Source organism: Scyliorhinus torazame, chromosome 9, assembly GCF_047496885.1.
Source record: "Scyliorhinus torazame isolate Kashiwa2021f chromosome 9, sScyTor2.1, whole genome shotgun sequence".
In the NCBI taxonomy this organism is placed as follows: Eukaryota; Metazoa; Chordata; class Chondrichthyes; order Carcharhiniformes; family Scyliorhinidae; genus Scyliorhinus; species Scyliorhinus torazame.
In genome coordinates, this window is record NC_092715.1 from 70,725,859 (window position 1) to 70,744,927 (window position 19,069).

At 48.4% G+C, this 19,069-nt stretch overlaps 1 protein-coding gene across 4 annotated transcripts in view; it reads right to left on the reverse strand.

Moving 5' to 3' along the window:
- The window catches only part of arhgef28a (Rho guanine nucleotide exchange factor (GEF) 28a), a 680,059-nt gene extending 661,346 nt beyond the window's left edge, over window positions 1-18,713 (reverse strand). For 3 of the 4 annotated variants that reach the window (XM_072516093.1, XM_072516090.1, XM_072516091.1), the window contains exon 1: window positions 18,196-18,712. The gene's annotated coding sequence lies outside the window, so the exon portion shown is untranslated. Of the gene's footprint in view, window positions 1-18,195 lie in introns of all 4 variants that reach the window. The other variant, XM_072516088.1, reaches the window with a different exon arrangement.
- Between the last annotated feature and the right edge of the window lie 356 nt (window positions 18,714-19,069).

The following is a 19,069-nucleotide window of genomic DNA, read 5'->3' on the forward strand; positions in this document are numbered from 1 at the left end:
ATAGTGGTCTAAGCCAAGCCACCCGATCCAGAAGGGGATACCCTGAGTGCACGGTCCCAGCCCGGACAACCACCCCCAGCAAGCTCCACAATCTTTGAAGCTTTTCCAGAGTTTTTTTCGCCTCCCCCCCCTCCAACTCCCCACCCCCTGCAACCATGGTGGCCAGACCCTGCTTGTAAATACTTGAACTGATTCACGTCCGCGAGACTTCCACCTAAGAGGGCCGAAGGATCGCGGGGGGGCAGAGCATGAAGTGTCCAAGCCATTAATGATATTAAAATCCGTATAAACAATTTTGTATGGACCCGCTAGCATGGGCGCAAACATCGATATCACCCCCAGTAAGGGAACCGGAGCATGGCCGGGCGTGAAAAAAGAATGTTTCCATTTTGCGCGATTCTTCATCTAATCGCAATTCTTGCATCCGGCATGGCGAAGCACTGAATCCAACCAGTGGTTGACTATTCACTGCCTTCGGAAATGGCCTAGCAAGACAGTTAGTTCAAGGGAAATTCATGATGGGCAACAAATGCTGGCTTTGTCAGCGAATAATGACATGAAAGAAAAAGTGTTTAAATTTAATTTGGATATTAAAGTTTTCCAGCATATTTGTGGTAACTAAAATAAAGTGCAGAAAATACCGCCAACAGGATTACTGGTCCATACAAAATGGCTTTCTTAACGCAAATATGTTTTTCCATCAGTCAAATCCTGCCACTAAACTTTAATCTTTCACCAGCCCAATTCCAAAGTGTTAAAGTTTTTCCTGAAACTTAAGTGCAGATGCAAAGCAGGGACTGTGCCAGAAAAAAATTAAGTAATATTGCAACTTTCTTCAAACCATTTGTACTCGAACCTAAGGGGCATGTCAACTTTATTCAGGGGAACTTGGCAACCCAGGTTTAGATTGCATTGAAATTATTATTATTTTTTTTAATTACACAATTCATATTGAAAGGTTGCAGTATAACCAGGGCACTGTCCCAGAAATTATAGTCTCCATACACAAAAAAAAAACAAGAACTTGGAAGGTTGATGTGAAACATGGTCTTATTTTAGGAATGTGGCACCACAGTACTTCTTGTCCTGGTGTACATAATCTATGGTTAAATTTTTGCGCAGAAGTTTGTGGTTTGAACTGGAAGCTAAATATTATCCAGCACACTGCTGCAGTCAATTTAAAACTTAAAGCAAGTGTTACATCGAACATTTTGTTTTCCAATAATTTCAACATGAATCAGTACTGCAGCAGCAACGTCTTCAATACCAAAAGAATACTACTTTCTATCTAAGCAACTTACATATCCTGTTGCAAGCCAACAATTCAACTCTAGACTACTCAATGTTAAAGCATTTTTGCATTAATTTAAAAGGCAGCAGTTGTCCATATTTTTTTTACCTCTGGTGGGGGCTGTGGGGGGAGGGGGGGGGGGGGGGGTATGGGGGTGCGCAGTAGAATAAAAGGAGGCCAGGCAGCTGTAAGAAGGATGCAAAGGGTGGGCATGGCAGACAGGCTGTCCAATGTTGGTGGGCACTCTGCCCCATGCATTATGGATGACAGCCTGCATGCAACCTGAGAGTGCCCGGCGTGCTGCAATGATGCTGCAGGATGGCAGGGGGAGGCCATTCCACCAGACTAAGAAGGTGTGGACAGAGGTGGGGGTGCTGGTGAGCAAGTTGTTCCGATGGGATGGTCTTTACCTGGATCATACCGAGAACAGTTATGGCGAATTGCCGACTGAGCTGTAGACAGGGTTTAAACTAAATAGTGAAAGGGGGCGGGAGGGGGGTATGGAAAATTAGAAAATCAACACTAAAGGAGAAGGTCGGAGGGCAGGTTAATGATGAGGACTTTAAGCTAGTTAAAGGGAATGATGGCTCAGGAGAGGTCAGTAAAGTTTCCAGAACAAGTAATAGAACAGACAGTATGAAAAGCAGCAGGAATCTAACTTCAGGCACAGCAGATAAGAGGACAATTATGAGAAGGGAGGCGGTCAATGCAGGTCTGAGGGTGTTGTATCTTAATGCGAGCAGTATACGCAACAAGGTAAATAAGCTTGTTGCGCACATTGAAATTGGCGGGTACAATGTTGTGGGCTTCACAGAAACATGGCTGCAAAGGGATCAGAGCTGGGATCTAATATCCAAGGATATGTGTTCTATCGAAGAGACAGGCCGATGGGCAAAGGGGGCGAGGTTGCATTGTTAGTAAGAAATGAAATTAAATCGATAGCAAGAAGCAATATAGGGTCGGCAGGTGTTGAACTGTGTGGGTAGAGTTGCGGATTTGCAAAAGAAAAAAGAGCCTGAAAGAAGTTATATGCAGGCCCCCTAGCAGTAGTCAGGGTGTGGGACAAAAAATAAATCAGGAGATAGAAAAGGCATATAAGAAAGGCAATATTACATTAATCATGGGGGACTTCAATAAGTGGACTGGGAAGTTCAGGTTGGTAGGGGATGACAAGAAAAACAATTTGTGGAATGTCTAAGAGATTTTTTTTTTTGGAGATGCTTGTGGCAGAGCCTACTAGGGAACAGGCAATTCTGGATTTGGTGGTGTGTAATGAGACAGATTTGATTGGGAAACTTAAGGTGAAGGAATCCTAAGGGGGCAGTGAATACAATATTATAGAATTCACCCTGCCGTTTGAGAAGAAGAAGCTGGAATCAGATTAGCGGTATTACAATTAAATAAGGGTAACTTCAAAGACATGAGGGAGGAGCAGGCCAGAGCTGATTGGAAGGGGAGCCTCGGAGGAAAGACAGTGGAACAGCGTACACAGAAGTCTTTGGGGGTTATTTGGAAAGCCCAACAGAAATTCATCCTAAGGAGGAAGAAACTTGCTAAGGAGAGGACGAGGCATCCACGGCTGACAAGGGAAGTCAGGGACAGCATAAAAGAAAAAGCATACAATGTGGAGAGGATTAGTGGGAAGCCAGATGATTGGGAAGCCTTTAATAGCAAGCAGAGGACAACTAAAAGAGCAATAGGGGGCGGGGGGGGGGGGGGGGGGGGGGGGGGGTGAAAAAGACGGTGAAATATGAGTGTAAGCTAGTGAGTAATACAAAATAAAATTGCAAGAATCTTTTTAGATACATAAAAGGTAAGAGGGAGGCAAGAATAGATATTGGACCACTGGAAAATGAGGCTGGAGAAGTAGTAATGGGGAACAAAGAAATTGCTGAGGGACTGAATCGGTACTTTGCATCACTCTTCATGGTGAAAGACACCAGAGGCATACGAGAAATTCAAAAGAGTCAGGGGCCAGAGGTGAGTGTACTGGCGATCACTATGGAAAAGGTGGTAGGGAGGCTGAAAGGTTTGAAGGTGGATAAATCATCTGGACTGGATGGACGACACCCCAGTATCCTGATGGAGATAGCTGAGGAGATCGTGGAGACATTGGTGGTGATCTTTCAGTAATCACTGGAGTCAGGGAGGGTCTCAGAGGACAGGAAAATGGTAAATGTAACACACCTGTTTAAGAAGGGAGGGAGGCAGAAGAAATTATAGGCCGATTAACCAGACTTCGATCTTGGTAAGATTTTAGTGTTTACCGGGCTAGAGCGCGGTAAATTCCAACCCCACAGGCCCCGGAGTCCTAATAGAAGTGAATTAACCAATAGCTTGTATAGTTTTGCAGATCTTTGTCCCTTGACTGCTCCAATGACTTACAGTCATCAGATTTGTAAGCGAAACACAAAGAAACTATTTATTTATAATAAGAGAGATAAGACATGCAATGATTTTCATAGAATATCGTCCAGCTAATCTATTACTTCTTCCTTTACCGTTCCACCCTCTACTCTAACACACACAAGGCTGGACAAAGGGGAAAGGAGTAAAATGATAGGTAGTATGATGGAAGAGAAATATATAAGTGTTTTTGTTGCTGATATTGAGATTGTTACAGCCAGCTATCTTCCCAGGATGCGGAGTGCTGAAACCACCAGTTGGTTTGGAGCTTCTCGCAGAAACCTTCAGGCCAGACCCTCAGGCTGTGGGGTCCGCTCTAGGGAGTCACTTTAATTTGCATTGACCTGGGCCTTCACACAGAGGATCCCCCTCAGGTCTGTCCAATTCTACCTTGCTCCCACCATATTAACTATCAGGGCAGCAGGGTAGCATTGTGGATAGCACAATTGCTTCACAGCTCCAGGGTCCCAGGTTCGATTCCGGCTTGGGTCACTGTCTGTGCAGAGTCTGCACGTTCTCCCCATGTCTGCATGGGTTTCCTCCCACAGTCCAAAGACGTGCAGTTAGGTGGATTGGCCTTGCTAAACTGCCCTTAGTGTCCAAAAAGGTTAGAAGGGGTTATTGGGTTACGGGGAGAGGGTGGAAGTGAGGGCTTAAGTGGGTCTGTGCAGACTCGATGGGCCGAATGGCCTCCTTCTGCACTGCATGTTCTATGGACCTTCAGAAAGAATCCATCAGGTAAGAGAGAATTCAGAGGTCTGGCCTTCCGATTGCTTCAGCAAAACAAAACTGACTACTTGTCAACTGTCTCACAGGCTGTGCTGAGAGAGAAAGGTCTTTAATCACAGGCCATCAGATGAGAGAGAGGTCCGACCCGTGGCTCCCCAGCTTCTAGATTCAAAGCGAAAACAACTAATTCCTGAGAACAAGTCTGTGCTTCGGGAGGCAGTGGCATAGTAGTTTTGTCACTGGACTAGTAAACCAGGAACCCAGAGTAATGCTCTGGGGACAGGGGTTCGAATCCCGCTACTGCAAATGGTGAAATTTGATTGCAATGAAAATCTGGAATTAAAAGTCTAGGATGACCATGACATTGTCGCAAAAATCCTTCTCATTCACTAATGTCCTTTATTGAAGAGAAATCCTTACCTGGTCTGGCCTACGTGTGACTCCAGGCCCACAGCAATGTGGTTGACTCATAACTGCCCCCTCCAGGGCAACTAGTGATGGGCAATAAATGCTGGCACAGACGGCGATGCCCACGTCCCATGAACAAATAAAAAAAAACATTCTGGAACAGCCCACACTAATCAGCATTGAGATCCAGTCAAGTCCTGGGAAATTAAAGTAGCCGATTGGCTGCCAGCCAAGTCCATCTGAATAGGTCATCACTAGACCAAGCCAAGCAGCACAACTCGCCAGAGATTGTTCCTGAGGTCAGACCAACTAGCACATCTGCCATTTGTTTTTTTAAATTAAAAATGGAGTCCATCTGAAAGGCATAAATCTCAGCAACTGTCCAGGCACAAAAGTTATAACAGCAAAGGAAACAGAAAGTAAAGGGAGTACACAAGGGAAACAAGGTTTGAACAGGAGGATCATTACAAAGTCCATTATTAAAAATGAGACTGCGGTGTATTTGGAAGCGCATGGTAAAATAGGGCTGAGTCAGCACAGCTTCGTCAAGGGAAGATCATGCCTAACAAATCTGTTAGAATTCTTTGAGGAGGTAAATCTGTTAGAATTCTTTGAGGAGGTAATGAGGAAGTTAGAAAAAGGAGAGCCAGTGAAACTGATCCATTTGGATTTCCAGAAGGCCTTTAACAAGGTGGCATACAAGAGGCTGTTCAATAAGATAAGAGCCCATGGTTAGAGGCAAGGCACTAGCATGGACAGAGGCCTGGCTGACTGGTAGAAGGCAGAGAGTGGGGACAAATGGGGTATTTTTCAGCACGGCAGCCAGTGACGAGTGATGTTCACAGGCCTTAATGTTGGGACCACAACTATTCACGATGTACATCAACAGTCTGGAAGATGGAACTGAGGGCATTATTGCTAAGTTTGCAGATGATACAAAGATATGTAACGGGGCAGATAGTGTTGGGGAAGCGGGGAGGCTGCAGAAGGATTTGGACAAGCTAGGAGAGTGGGCAAAGAAGTGGCAGGTGGAATACAATGTGGAAAAGTGCGAGGTTCTTGGTAGAAGAATAGAGGCATAGACTATTTTCTAAATGGGGAACGACTTCAGAAATCTGAAGTACAAAGGGTCTTACGGATCCTAGTTCATAATTCTCTTCAGGTTATCATACAAGTTCAGTTGGCAGTGAGTAAGGCAAATGTAATGTTGGCATTCATGTCGAGACGGCTAGAATACAAGAACAGGGATGCACTTCTGAGGCTATATAAGGCTCTAGTCAGACCCCATTTGGAGTATCGTGAGCAGTTTTGGGCCCCGTATCTAAGGAAGGATGTGCTGGCCTTGAGGGCATCTAGAGGAGATTCACAAGAATGATCCCGGGAATTAAGGAATTATCATATGAGGTACGGTTGAGGACTCCGTGTCTGTACTTGGAGTTTAGAAGGATGAGGGAGGATCTCATTGAAACTTGCAGAATACTGAGAGGCCTAGACAGGGTGAACATGGAGAAGATGTTTCCACCATTAGCCGAGACTAGAACCCTGGGGCACAGCCTCAGGCTGAAGGGACAATCCTATAGAACGGTGAAAAGAAGGGAATCATTGCCGCAGAAGGCTATGGAGGCCAAGTCACTGAGTGTCTTTAAGACAGAGACAGATACTTCCTGCTTAATAAGGGGATCAGGGGTTACAGGGAGAAGGCAGGAGAATAGGGGATGAGAAACGTATCACCCATGATCAAGATGAGCAGACGCGATGGACCAAATGGCCTAATTTTGCTCCTGTATCTTATGGTATGATCTGGTACACCACACCTGGAAACAGTGCCAGAACTGATTCAACAATGGCACTTCACAAGCACTTAGTATGGAAGGTGTAGAGGATGGGCATCAGTGCGCTCAGTGGCGAGAGATGCATCGTGCCAAATTGCACATTTTCCTTTGAATGTCATGGGTGGATGCACTTTCAGTGTACGGAAGGGTGAGGAATCTCAGTCTGACGGACACTTGGGACTGTGCATTCAGGTGGGAGGGTCCTGAGGCTTGAATGGTGTTGCAAAGAAGGCTTGTTCACATTCAGGCCGCAGGACCGCACGCATGTGGGTGGTGGAGTGCCCAACCTCACCATTCTCTCCCAATTTGAGATGGACGCCATGGACTTTGTGAGCGAGCGAGGAGCACAGTCTGCAGGAGTCAGTGAGACAGAGGTGCCAGAGGACAAAGTTTTCAATGGGCCGAGAGAATGGGGCAATTTGTAGAAAGGGCTAGGTTATCCCATCGCCACTGAGAAGGCCACATTCATAGATCCCATGGATTGGCCACTCTGAATGCCTAATTGAGGCATGTGGCAGTTGAGGAAAGGTAACGATGTGTTTGCACGGACACTTACTGAGGATGTTCTTAATGGCATTTTCTTTCTATCCCACATAAATTCCATACTCTGGACGTTCCGCTAAGCCCAATGACCCTCCCACAAACACAGGGCTTCAAGGGAAGCACCAACACCACATCCGCTCCCAGCGCCAAGCACTGATGATAAACGGGCACTTTTGGTGAGCCATAATGCATCATCTCAGTTGTGATTGCACAATGGTGAAGGCACATCACACTTGGCTGAGCAGGTGGAGGCAGAATGTGCCCAGACCACCAGCATTCGGAGGACCACTGGAGACCAAGACAATGCTGAATCCAAGGCAGATGACAAGTCTCTAAGCTGACCACCAAGTGGATGTCCAGCGGGATTCGTAGAAAGATCAGGCGGAGATCCCGGAGAGTCTGCGTGCCATGGCCTTGGTCATGGAGGAGTCCTCGTGGAGCATCAGCAGTGTGTTGACCCTGAGCACTCAGCCTCCTTCATTGAGAGTGATGACTCTCACGGAAAGGCAGCTCGAGGAGCAGGATCAAGGGTTCCTCAGATTGCACTTGGACCTTCAATCGCTCATACTAGCTAGTCTCTGTGCTGGGTGTCCGTCCGCCATTCGTAAGCAGCGAGGTGCAGATGAGCTGCCGGTTGTCTCGGTGGACTCCTCTCAAGGTGCTCTGGACACAGGCCGCAGCTCCTTTGCCAGTGAGCGAGGAGCTTTCTGAGGCTCCACCAACTGAGGAGTGCCCAGCCATAGTGCTGTGTGCACCCTCCCCGGTGGAACCACCTCAGGCACCACGGGCCAGAGGACACCTGCCAAGGTTATCAGGGCCATGGGACCGCAGAGTCAGAAATCTACCTCAAACGCTGCAACCAGCAAGGGGGGAGCACCAGAATATAGCACTCGAAAGCATAACTTTAAGGCATCTTGAGCGCAGGATGGGGTTTCATGGTTTGTTTTTATTTCTTTCACCAAATATAGTTTTGTGTCTGTGTTATTTTGCCAAACATTGTATCTCCTTTTTGTTGTCTGGTACTCTGCAGAGAAAGTAAAAAGATTGTGTTGCTGTGACCTGAGCAGCCCTCATGTTTGTTCTTGGTGCTGGTCACATCAGACCATGACGTTGAATGCAGGGGTAACAAGAGAGGTCTTGAGGTAATATTGTGCTACATTATGAAGAGCACAACACACAACGCCTATGAGCGACACCTGGTAGGCATTGCAGGCACCAAAATTTCATTTTAAGCAGAACTATTGGGCACTATTAACGAAAAACAAAGTGGGCGGGTTTTAGCAGGGTGGTTCCTGGCACTTTGAAGCGCTGGGAATAGCCTTGCTATTGAACGGGACATTGTTATTTTATCAGGCCACGGCGGGGAGCGTCCCATCGAGGCTACACTTACCTTCATTTTCTGCACCAAGAAGCTGGGCGCCCCAGTCACTCGATCCCCCAACATGATCCCTGGATCCCCCAACATACCTGCTGGGAGGTCCTTGAGATCCCCGCACAAGGGCAGGGTGGCCCGATCCCCAGTGCAGGCAAAATACCACCCCACCATGGCACTACCAGCCAGGCACCATGGTAGTGCTGCTGCCAGGTTGCCAGTGCCACAGTGATCGAATGGCATCAGTGCCAGGGTACCACTCTGCTCAAAGGCCGACGACCTGGGGGCCTCCAAACGCCTGGAAACCCGCCCCAACAAGTGCCATTCTGCCTGGCCCCCGTTTGTGGAGACCAGTGCTGGGGTCTCCTCGGTGAGGCCATTAGATCCCGGGTGCTGATCAGCTCTGGCGAAGACATATTTAAGTGTGTCTAACTGCACACACTTAGATCTCGCAAGGCATGACGAGCGGGTAAACCTCACGTGAGAACCTCGCATTATTTACCGGGCGCATTGCATCCCAAGTTGGACGTGACATGGCTGTTAGATCGCGCCCATTGTCCTCTCCACTCCCGCCTTGTGGAGGCATGACAACAATTGTACCTGTCCTCAGGTGCCTCAATGGCATCATGAACCAACTTTTCAAAGGCAATCCCTTGTCACCCAGTAACCATCTGTCAAGGGAGCAGGAGCCGTGCGCAGCCTTGGCAATTGGGACGGTGATGCACGATCAATGACCACTAAAGCGAAGTTGTAGTCCAACTGAAGGCTTTAATAAGCTAGATGTTTCCCGCAGCAGCTCAGGTACAGAATGAAGGCTGCTGGGGCGGCACGGGCTCTTATACCCCGCCTAGCAGGGCGGAGCTACCATGCAGCTTGACCAATAGGAAGCATACAATTTCTACCAATGGTGTTCCAGTATTACCAGGTACCGTAATACCTCTACTACCACATTCACCCCCTGTCAAAAAAGAGTCCGGCAGGGGTGGTGGCCTGATGCTAATAACATGGCAAGGTGGTAGAATTAGTTATGGAGGTACTGTAATACCTCCGTACAGCGTTTTGTAACTATTTACAATTCTAGTAACTATTTACAATTTATGATTTAAATTTACAATTTAAAATGAAGCAATCAGTCGATCGGGGGCCCTGGTCATCCTTTGTGATCGTCGGAGCTTCGGTGGTGACTCCGGTGGAGTCTCAGGCGTCTGTGACTCAGGGGGCGTGTCCTCGATCTCTGTGGCAGCTTCGACACCCCTAGACGGCGTTGGTGGGGAAAACAGTTGACCTGGGAAGGGAGCGCCTGCGAGTGCATCGGTGGGTGGGGGGGCCTAGACAGGGCCGGCGGAAGGACCAATCCTTCTGTAAGGTGCCCTGGTGGAGGGGAGGGTGGGACTGGTGGCTGGGGTGTGCGTGGGGCTCCAGCGGGCGCCAGGTCTCGTAGGGAGACCGTATCTTGTCGGCCGTCGGGGTACGCCACGTAGGCATACTGGGGGTTAGCATGGAGAAGATGGACCCTCTCGACCAACGGGTCCGACTTGTGCGCCCGCACGTGTTTTCGGAGCAGGGTGGGTCCGGGAGCTGCCAGCCAGGTCGGGGGCGAGGTCCCAGAGGAGGACTTCCTGGGGAAGACAAGGAGACGTTCGTGAGGTGTCTGGTTGGTTGTGGTACAGAGCAGTGACCGGATGGAGTGGAGGGCATCCGGGAGGACTTCCTGCCAGCGGGAGACTGAGAGATTCCTGGACCGTATGGCCAGTAGGATGGTCTTCCAGACCGTTCCGTTCTCCCTCTCTACCTGTCCGTTACCCCAGGGGTTGTAACTGGTCGTCCTGCTCGAGGCGATGCCCTTGCTGAGCAGGAATTGACGCAGTTCATCGCTCATAAAGGAGGACCCCCTATCACTATGTATATAGGCGGGGAACCCGAACAGTGCAAAGATGCTATGGAGGGCCTTGATAACTGTGGTTGCGGTTATGTCGGGGCAGGGGATGGCGAATGGGAACCAGGAGTACTCGTCAACCACGTTCAGGAGGTATGTGTTGCGGTCGGTGGAGGGGAGGGGGCCTTTTAAGTCCATGCTGAGGCGTTCAAAGGGACAGGAAGCCTGTATAAGGTGCACTTTCTCTGGCCGGTAGAAGTGCGGTTTGCACTCCGTGCAGATTTGGCAATCCCTGGTGGCTGTCCTGACCTCCTCGATGGAGTAGGCAGGTTGCGGGTCTTGTTAAAGTAGAAAAAGCGAGTGACCCCCGGGTGGCAGAGGCCCTCGTGGAGGGCTCGGAGGCGGTCCACTTGTGAGGTGGCACATGTGCCGCGGGACAGGGCATCAGGAGGCTCGTTTAGCTTCCCGGGACGATACAAGATCTCGTAGTTGTAGGTGGAGAGTTCGATCCTCCACCGCAAGATCTTATCATTTTTTAATCTTGCCCCGCTGTGCATTATCGAACATGAAAGCAACCGACCGTTGGTCAGTGAGGAGAGTGAACCACCTGCCGGCCAGGTAATGCCTCCAATGTCGCACAGTTTCTACTATGGCCGGGGCCTCTTTTTCGACTGAGGAATGGCAGATTTCGGAAGCATGGAGGGTACGTGAGAAGAAGGCCACGGGCCTGCCCGCTTGGTTGAGGGTGGCCGCCACAGCTACGTCGGCCGCGTCGCTCCCAACCTGGAAGGGGAGGGACTCGTCGATGGCGCGCATCGTGGCCTTTGCAATGCCCGTTTTGATGCAGTTGAAGACCTGGCGAGCCTCTATCGACAGGGGAAAAGCTGTGGATTGGATCAGGGGACGGGCCTTGTCCGCATAGTTGGGTACCCACTGGGCGTAGTAACTGAAAAACCCTAGGCAGCGCTTCAGGGCCTTGGAGCAGTGAGGGAGGGGGAACTCCATAAGGAGGCGCATGCGTTCAGGGTCGGGGCCTATAACTCCATTTCGCACTACGTAGCCGAGGATGGCTAGGCGGTTGGTGCTAAACACGCATTTATCCCTGTTGTATGTAAGGTTAAGGATCTTTGCGATTTGGAGGAATTTTCGGAGGTTGGTGTCGTGGTCCTGCTGGTCGTGGCGGCAGATGGTGACATTATCGCGATACGGGAATGTTGCCCGTAAACCGTACCGGTCAGCCATTCGGTCCATCTCGCACTGGAAGACCAAGTTGGTGATGCCGAAGGGAACCCTTAAGTAATAGAGCCGCCCATCTGACTCGAAGGCAGTGTATTTGCGGTCACTAGTGCAGCCTCGGTCGACCCGCCTTCCCGGTTTACAAACCTCACCCCGGATTGCAAACCTGTCGCCACCGGGAGCAGACGGTACAGTGCCCAGGACCGGATCTTTATTAGGTCAGAGGTCCAAAGGCTACTGAGGGAAGGAGTCATTGAAGCTAGCAACAGTTCCTGGAGAGCTCATGTAGTGGTGGTAAAGACCGGGGAGCTGGTGGTAGGCGGACTTGAGATTCACCGTGGAGAAGACCTTGTAATGCACGATCCTGTTTACCAGGTCGGATATGCGGGGGAGAGGGTACTCGTCCAGCTGCGTAAACCGGTTGATGGTCTGACTGTAGTCGGTGACCATCCTATGCTTCTCCCCGGTCTTTACCACCACTAAATGAGCTCTCCAGGAACTGTTGCTAGCTTCAATCACTCCTTCCCTCAGTAGCCTTTGGACCTCTGACCGGTACTGGGCACTGTACCGTCTGCTCCTGGTGGCGACGGGTTTGCAATCCGGGGTGAGGTTTGCAAACAGGGAAGGCGGGTCGACAGAGGCCGCAGACAGTAAGGGGGGGTATAGGGCCGCCGAATTTGAACGTTAGACTTTGGAAGTCTAAACCCAGGAGTGTGGCCGCACAGAGGTGGGGAAGGACGTAGAGTTGGTAATTTTTAAACTCCCTTCCCTGGACTGTGAGGTTTGCTACACAAAACCCCTTTATCTCCACTGAGTGTGAACCGGAGGCCAGGGAGATTTTTTGATTAACGGGATGGATGAGGAGAGAACAGCGCCTTACCGTGTCGGGGTGTATGAAGCGCTCCGTGCTCCCAGAGTCGATTAGGCAGGATGTCTTGTGCCCGTTGATAAATACAGTCGTTGTAGCAGTTGAGAGTGTTCGAGGCCGGGACTGATCCAGCGTCACCGAGGCTAATCGCGGCCGTTGAGTGTTCTCTTCGGGCAGTGTGTGGTCAGCCGAGCTGGGGTCCTGGGGGTCCATCCAAGATGGCGGCTCCCATTAGTCGCACATGGCTTGTGGTGCACAAAATGGCGGCGCCCATCCATCTAACGTGGCGTCCGTGGGACAAGATGGCGGGGGTCTCATGTGGCCCTGGAGAAGGAAGATGGCGGCGCCCGCTGGCCGCTCGGGGACCGTGGAGAGGTTTGTGGTGGCGATCCGCATTCGTCGCCAGAGACCGCGGCAACCGCACGGGCCTGGCACACCACCACGAAATGGCCCTTTTTACCGCATCCCTTGCAGGTGGATGCACGGGCCGGGCAGCGCTGGCGGGGGTGCTTGGCCAACCCGCAAAATTGGCAGCGGGGCCCCCCGGTGCTGCCAGGCCGCCTTGCAGCGCAAGCTTGCGGGGGGATGGGGGATGTCTCGGGGTCGGCTGCGGAGGGGTTCCACGCTGCCGAGGGGGCTGCCGCGCGGTCGGGTACGTAAGCGCGGGCGTTTCTGAAGGCCACATCCAGGGAGCCTGCGAGGGCCCGTGCCTCCTTGAGACCCAGAATGTCTTTTTCCAGCAATCGCTGGCGGATTTGGGAGGACAGCATACCTGCCACGAAAGCGTTCCAGACCAAGAGTTCAGTGTGTTCGCTCGGCGAAACTTGCGGGCAGCTGCAGTTTCTTCCCAACACCAGGAGTGCGTAGTAGAATTCTTCCAGCGATTCCCCAGGGATTTGTCGCTTCGTCACTAGCAGATGTCGAGCGTAGACCTGGTTTACCGGGCGAATATAATGTCCTTTTAGCAGCTCTATTGCTGCATCAAAGACTTCCTCTTCCTCGATGAGGGTGTAAATCTCCGGGCTCACCCTCGAGTGCAGGACTTGCATTTTCTGTTCTCCCGTGGATGTGTTTTCAGCCGTCCCATGATACCCATTAAAACACGCCAGCCAGTGCTTGAAGATTGCCGCTGAGTTCGCCGCGTGGGGACTGAGTTGCAGACACTCCGGCTTGATTCGGAGCTCCATCCTTTTAAATCTAGCTTATTAAATTGATGCACGATCAATGACCACTAAAGCGAGGTTGTAGTCCAACTGAAGGCTTTAATAAGCTAGATGTTTCCCCCAGCAGCTCAGGTACAGAATGAAGGCTGCTGGGGCGGCACGGGCTCTTATACCCTGCCTAGCAGGGCGGAGCTACCATACAGTTTGACTAGGATTTCTCTACAGTTTACCCAAAATCTCTAAATGGTCTACAGTCCTTTGTATCATTACACAAACTCCAATAAAATCCTGTTCTTGAAATTACTCTTGCACCCAATTTCACCAAACTGCCTTGCAGTCAAGAGAACCATTTGATTCTTCTGGTCTAAAATAAATGGGAGTGCAGCAGCCAACAAAGGTAATCATTTTGCCTGGAAGTGTTACATAGAATCATAAAATCCTACACTGCAGGAGGCCATTTGATCCATCTAGTCTGCACCAACCCTCTGAAAGAGCACCCCACCTAGGCCCACGACCTAGCCTATCCCCATTTAACCTTTTGGATACTCATGGCCAATTTTAACATGGCTGATCCACCCAACCTGCAAAGCTTTGGACTGCGGGAGGAAACTGCAGCACCCAAAGGAAACCCACGCAGACGCGTGATAACATACAACCTCCACACAGACAGTCACCCAAGGTTGGAATCAAACCTGGGACTCTTGGCGCTGTGAGACAACAGTGCTAACCACTGTACCTTGTTTGACTCTTTTAAAAACAAGTAGTGCCGTACCATATGGAACATTACCAAAATACCATGCAAATTACTTTTTCATTTTGTTTTTAAATATTTCACCAATTTCACAACTTGCAGAAGGTTACACTGTAGCAAGTTTAAAACTTTTTTTAAAAGTTTGTCTTCATTAAAATATGGAGTTCAATTGAGAACCTCCATCACTTCTCTTCCAAGACTGTTATTTGTGCATATGTTTAATGGCGGAGGTTCGTTGTGAACCAAATTAGCAAAATATCCTACCTCCTGCAGTAACTGCTGATTCAGTGCAACGGGTGAACAACATTTTAGACCACCGGAAAGGAAATACAATCTGGCCTATTTGACAGTGGGTAAATATCCACCATAACAAACAATTCTCATTGTCCCAATGTTGATTTCATTTTCTTACAGCTTGGGTAGTCAGAAAACACAAAGAGGAATAGGCATCTTGTTCTTCATACAAAAATATTTTGCTTGAGTGTTAGAACATCTTTGGAAGTCATGTAGCAGAATAGAGTATTTGATCATCTGACCCCCTGTGGCTATTCTCCACTGCACATCTCAAAAAGAATTAGCCATTGCACTTCACCCTCAGTGTAATAATGTAAATAAATGCTATGTACTATCAAAGACTTAGAAATGGCACTAGCAACTGCGACTCCAAGAACATCCCACAAGCAAAGACATGCATTTCCAACCCACCTTAATCCTTATAATCGCCTGGGAGAGGCAAAAGAAACTGATGGAAAAACCTTCCACATCTCAAGATGAAAAATCCAGATCAATTGGGAGGGAAATGTGATGGGACATTGCTCTCCAACCCGAGTAGGTCATCAAAACCCAGACAGGAGGTAACACTAGCCCTGATTTACAACACAAACTGTGTGAGGTGATCTTTGCCTCAAATAGAAACCGATCCATCTCTCGCTTGACAGAATACAGCGAATCAACATTCGTCAAACGAAACAGTAACCTGTTCCACAGGTCCAGTATTCTCTGGGAAAAGACCAACTGCTCAACTCTGCCTAGTTTCGCACTCACACAATGTGTTAAGTGGGATCCCTGGTTCTTCCTAACTTCAGTGGAATTAATTGGTTTACGTAAACACAACCTGGTTCCTTCAATTTATAAACCTCGATCAAGTCCATTGGAGCTCGAAATACTGGGGGGGGGGGAAAATCACTAAAATTTATAACTGCCAATGAACAACAAAAAAAATTGACGCAGTATGTTACAAGGGGGCAGTAGCATAACAGTAGGATTCAGACGAAAGTTCCAGTTTTCTGATTTTGTCTGAAACCATGTGATTGTATTAGAGCCCTGCTCAAGCTAACTACCATTACTTGATGCTAGTAGCTAGCTACAACAAAACCATACAAAGTTGTCTGTGCTTCATGAGCAAATCCATAGGGTACACAAGCAACTCTTGTCAATAATGTACAGTCCATGAATGCAAAGTCAATTCCCACGCTCTTCCATTTTGCACTGTGACTTGTGGAGAGTTGTGTAAGTAAGGAAAGCATGAGAATGTTCCGAGTGCAATTCTGGCTCAAGAACTTTCCTGCGCCTTCAAGTTAACAGTGAATAAATCTGTAGTTTGGCAACATGTTAGCAATCCATTGAGCCAGTCCTTGTTTTGATTTGCCTCATGCAATGCTATGCATTATCCCTCGGTTTTCCTTTTGAAGCATTGCCGGAGCTACACCTTTAACTTTCTCAGTGCTGAATTATTTTTCCGGTCTTCAGCATCTGCACATTTTCAAACGTACAAGATACGCAAATAAGCTGAAAGTTACAGTCAACACCAGCAGTACCAGACAGTAATCTTTTCAGGTATACTAAGTAGCTTGAGGGAATCAGCTGCTCTTCCAAAAATTAGTATTTGCAGCAACAAATTGAGCCAGGTAAATACAAAATTCATCCTGCAGAGAAGAATGTTATTCTGGGATCCTATTATGCAATTTAAACAAAAAGTAACAAGACACAAAAATCTGAAAAATTTAAAATCAGGGTCTCTAGGAGTATAATTAAAACGAAAAATACCAACCATCCTAGTATTCCCCACAATCTTTTCAAGACCTGTATCCCCCTGCACCCCCCCCCCCTCTCTCCCCAGACCCCAGCCATGCAGATCACTTCCACCACCTGTGTTTTTTAAATTTATTTCAGAAGATTTGAAAAATAATTATGATAACGAAAAACAATGCCAAATCAATTTGGTACTACCCTGCAAACAGCCATATTTGCTGACATTCATTCGCCTTTCTCCAACCACTTTAAGATCAAAAATAAACAAGTTGTGAAAAAGCTGAACATTAATTAAAAATATACATATCCTTCATTTTGCCAATACAAATATTGCATCCCTAACTTTTATTTTGCCCTTTGTTTCATTAATCCTTTGCTTTTTGTTTAAAATATTGTTGCATTTAGAATTTTTTTACTGATTAATCCTGAAATTAAGATCCATCACATCACGTTTACTCCAAAATTATGAGAATATTTTGTGGTGTGGTAGTACATTTCATTGATATTTCTGTGCTGTGCACTATATTGTAAGCAATGGGACAACACTTAGCATATATTCCTTATTCTCATTTCAGTCATGCCATGGATTAAAATTCATCATGGAATTGGGGAGGAGGAGAGGCATGATCAATAAGGCAGGTTTCTCAGCAACTTGGCACATAAGCAGTTCACAAAATAGTGATGGGATAGAGTCGTAAAAGTATAACTAAACAACAAGCGAGAGGAAAGCAAAAAAAAGGAGCAGAATTCACCCACATAGTCGACTTTAGAGGGCACCAAAAAGGCCCGCACAACAACAACCTGGTATAGCGCTGAAAACTTATGCCCCAGAACTAGCTGACCCCTTCTCTACACTGTTCCAGCTCAGCGAGAACACTGGCATCTACTAGACAATGCACTGAGCTATGCAAGGCCAATCCCATCTGGCCAATTGACGCTCCATCAGTCATCTGCTAATCGTCAAGATGGCGCAACAAGTCGCCAACAGTCGCGCACCGAGCAGCACCCATAACCTTTTTTGTCAATGCTCAGATTCGGTTCTGCCAGGGCCAATTGGCTCCAGACCTCAGCACAGACTTGGTCCAATCACAAGAGTTGAACGACAGAATAAAAGCAAAACACTGCAGATGCTGGACGTGTGAAATAAAAATAGAAAGTGCTGGAAATATTGGACTCCAGAGATGAGATGCAACTTGATGCCAAGTTCCAATGCAACTATAATTTCATATTCAGGTTGCACTCGATGAATTGAAACAAAAGGGGAGGAGGGCACAATGAACATAAAAGTGAGATTTGATAAGCTTTTTTGGGCGGACCAAATTGGAGTTTTTGTAGAATACCGAATATCAAATCATCATAATAATGCCTGACGCTGACACGCCTCCTTCCAAGTGATGCCTGCCTGTCACACAACTCGCGGTCGTCCCGCACTTGGGTGAAGGACGAATTCACGATCGAAACTAGAAATCCTAGCAAAATAGAATTAATCGACCCAAACCCTCAGGTTTTCAATGGATCCTGTCCGGTTTTTTAAAAATTCCGCTTCTCACATCAAACTTTTGCTAAAACTGGGGTGTTGCAGCGATGTTGCGCGAGAGTCTGTGACAAAACTTCGCTGCGGATTAAGGAGGCGACACTTGGGGAGCTCCCTCACGGGGGGGGGGACTGCACAGCTCCCGGGTCACATACCTGAAAAAAAGTCTGGATTTTTCCGGGGAAGTCTTAACGATCCCGACCTCGCTCCGGAACCTCCGCGAACCACTGCTCCACGACTCGGGAGGATTCAGTCATCCATCTTTCACCATTTACCCCGATGGCTTCTTGGCATCTCTCAGAAGGTGCACACAACTTGGAGACATGCAGCCTGCACACGTCACCGACTGTTACTGGACGTGTTTTGGTTTCAAGAAAGACAAGTAAGCAAACACCACTCGCTCCAGCCAAACGCCACAGGCTCCGTTGTCAGGGAGTTTTCCCTCACAACTTCTTGTTTTGCAAGGCAGTCCGGTGGCAGGCTCGTCGTCACACTTGGGCTGCACCTGATTAAAAAGTGCCTCAGGTACACAAGAAGCGGCGACAGCAACTTTTATCCCTTGCCAGAGACTTAGCTAATGCAACGTGTCATTTAAAGGACATGTCGGCGGGCATAACTTGAGTGAACGTACTGAGAACTCACCAATCGCCCCGCAGCCTCCGGGCTGCTCAGGACCACCAGCCACAAACGCACCAGCGGAGAGCAGCGCTGCTCATTGGCAGCAAATGCTAGCTGGCTCACCCCAATGGCTGCTGCGTGAAAAGTACATCAAATGATTGGCTATATCCGCTATCCAGACTGTCCTCATTGGTCAATCCGCTCTACCAGTTGCAGAATATCCGAGCATCTGTTTTGTTGACCATTTGGTTGGCCCCTGCGAATGTCATGAACGGAGATCTTACGCCTGAGTCCGTTTTCCAGTTACCATCCAGGAGTCAAACATGTATCTTTTTCATTCAATCATGGGATGTGGCCATCACTGACAATGCCAGCATTTATTGTCCATCCATAATTACCCTGAAGAACAGG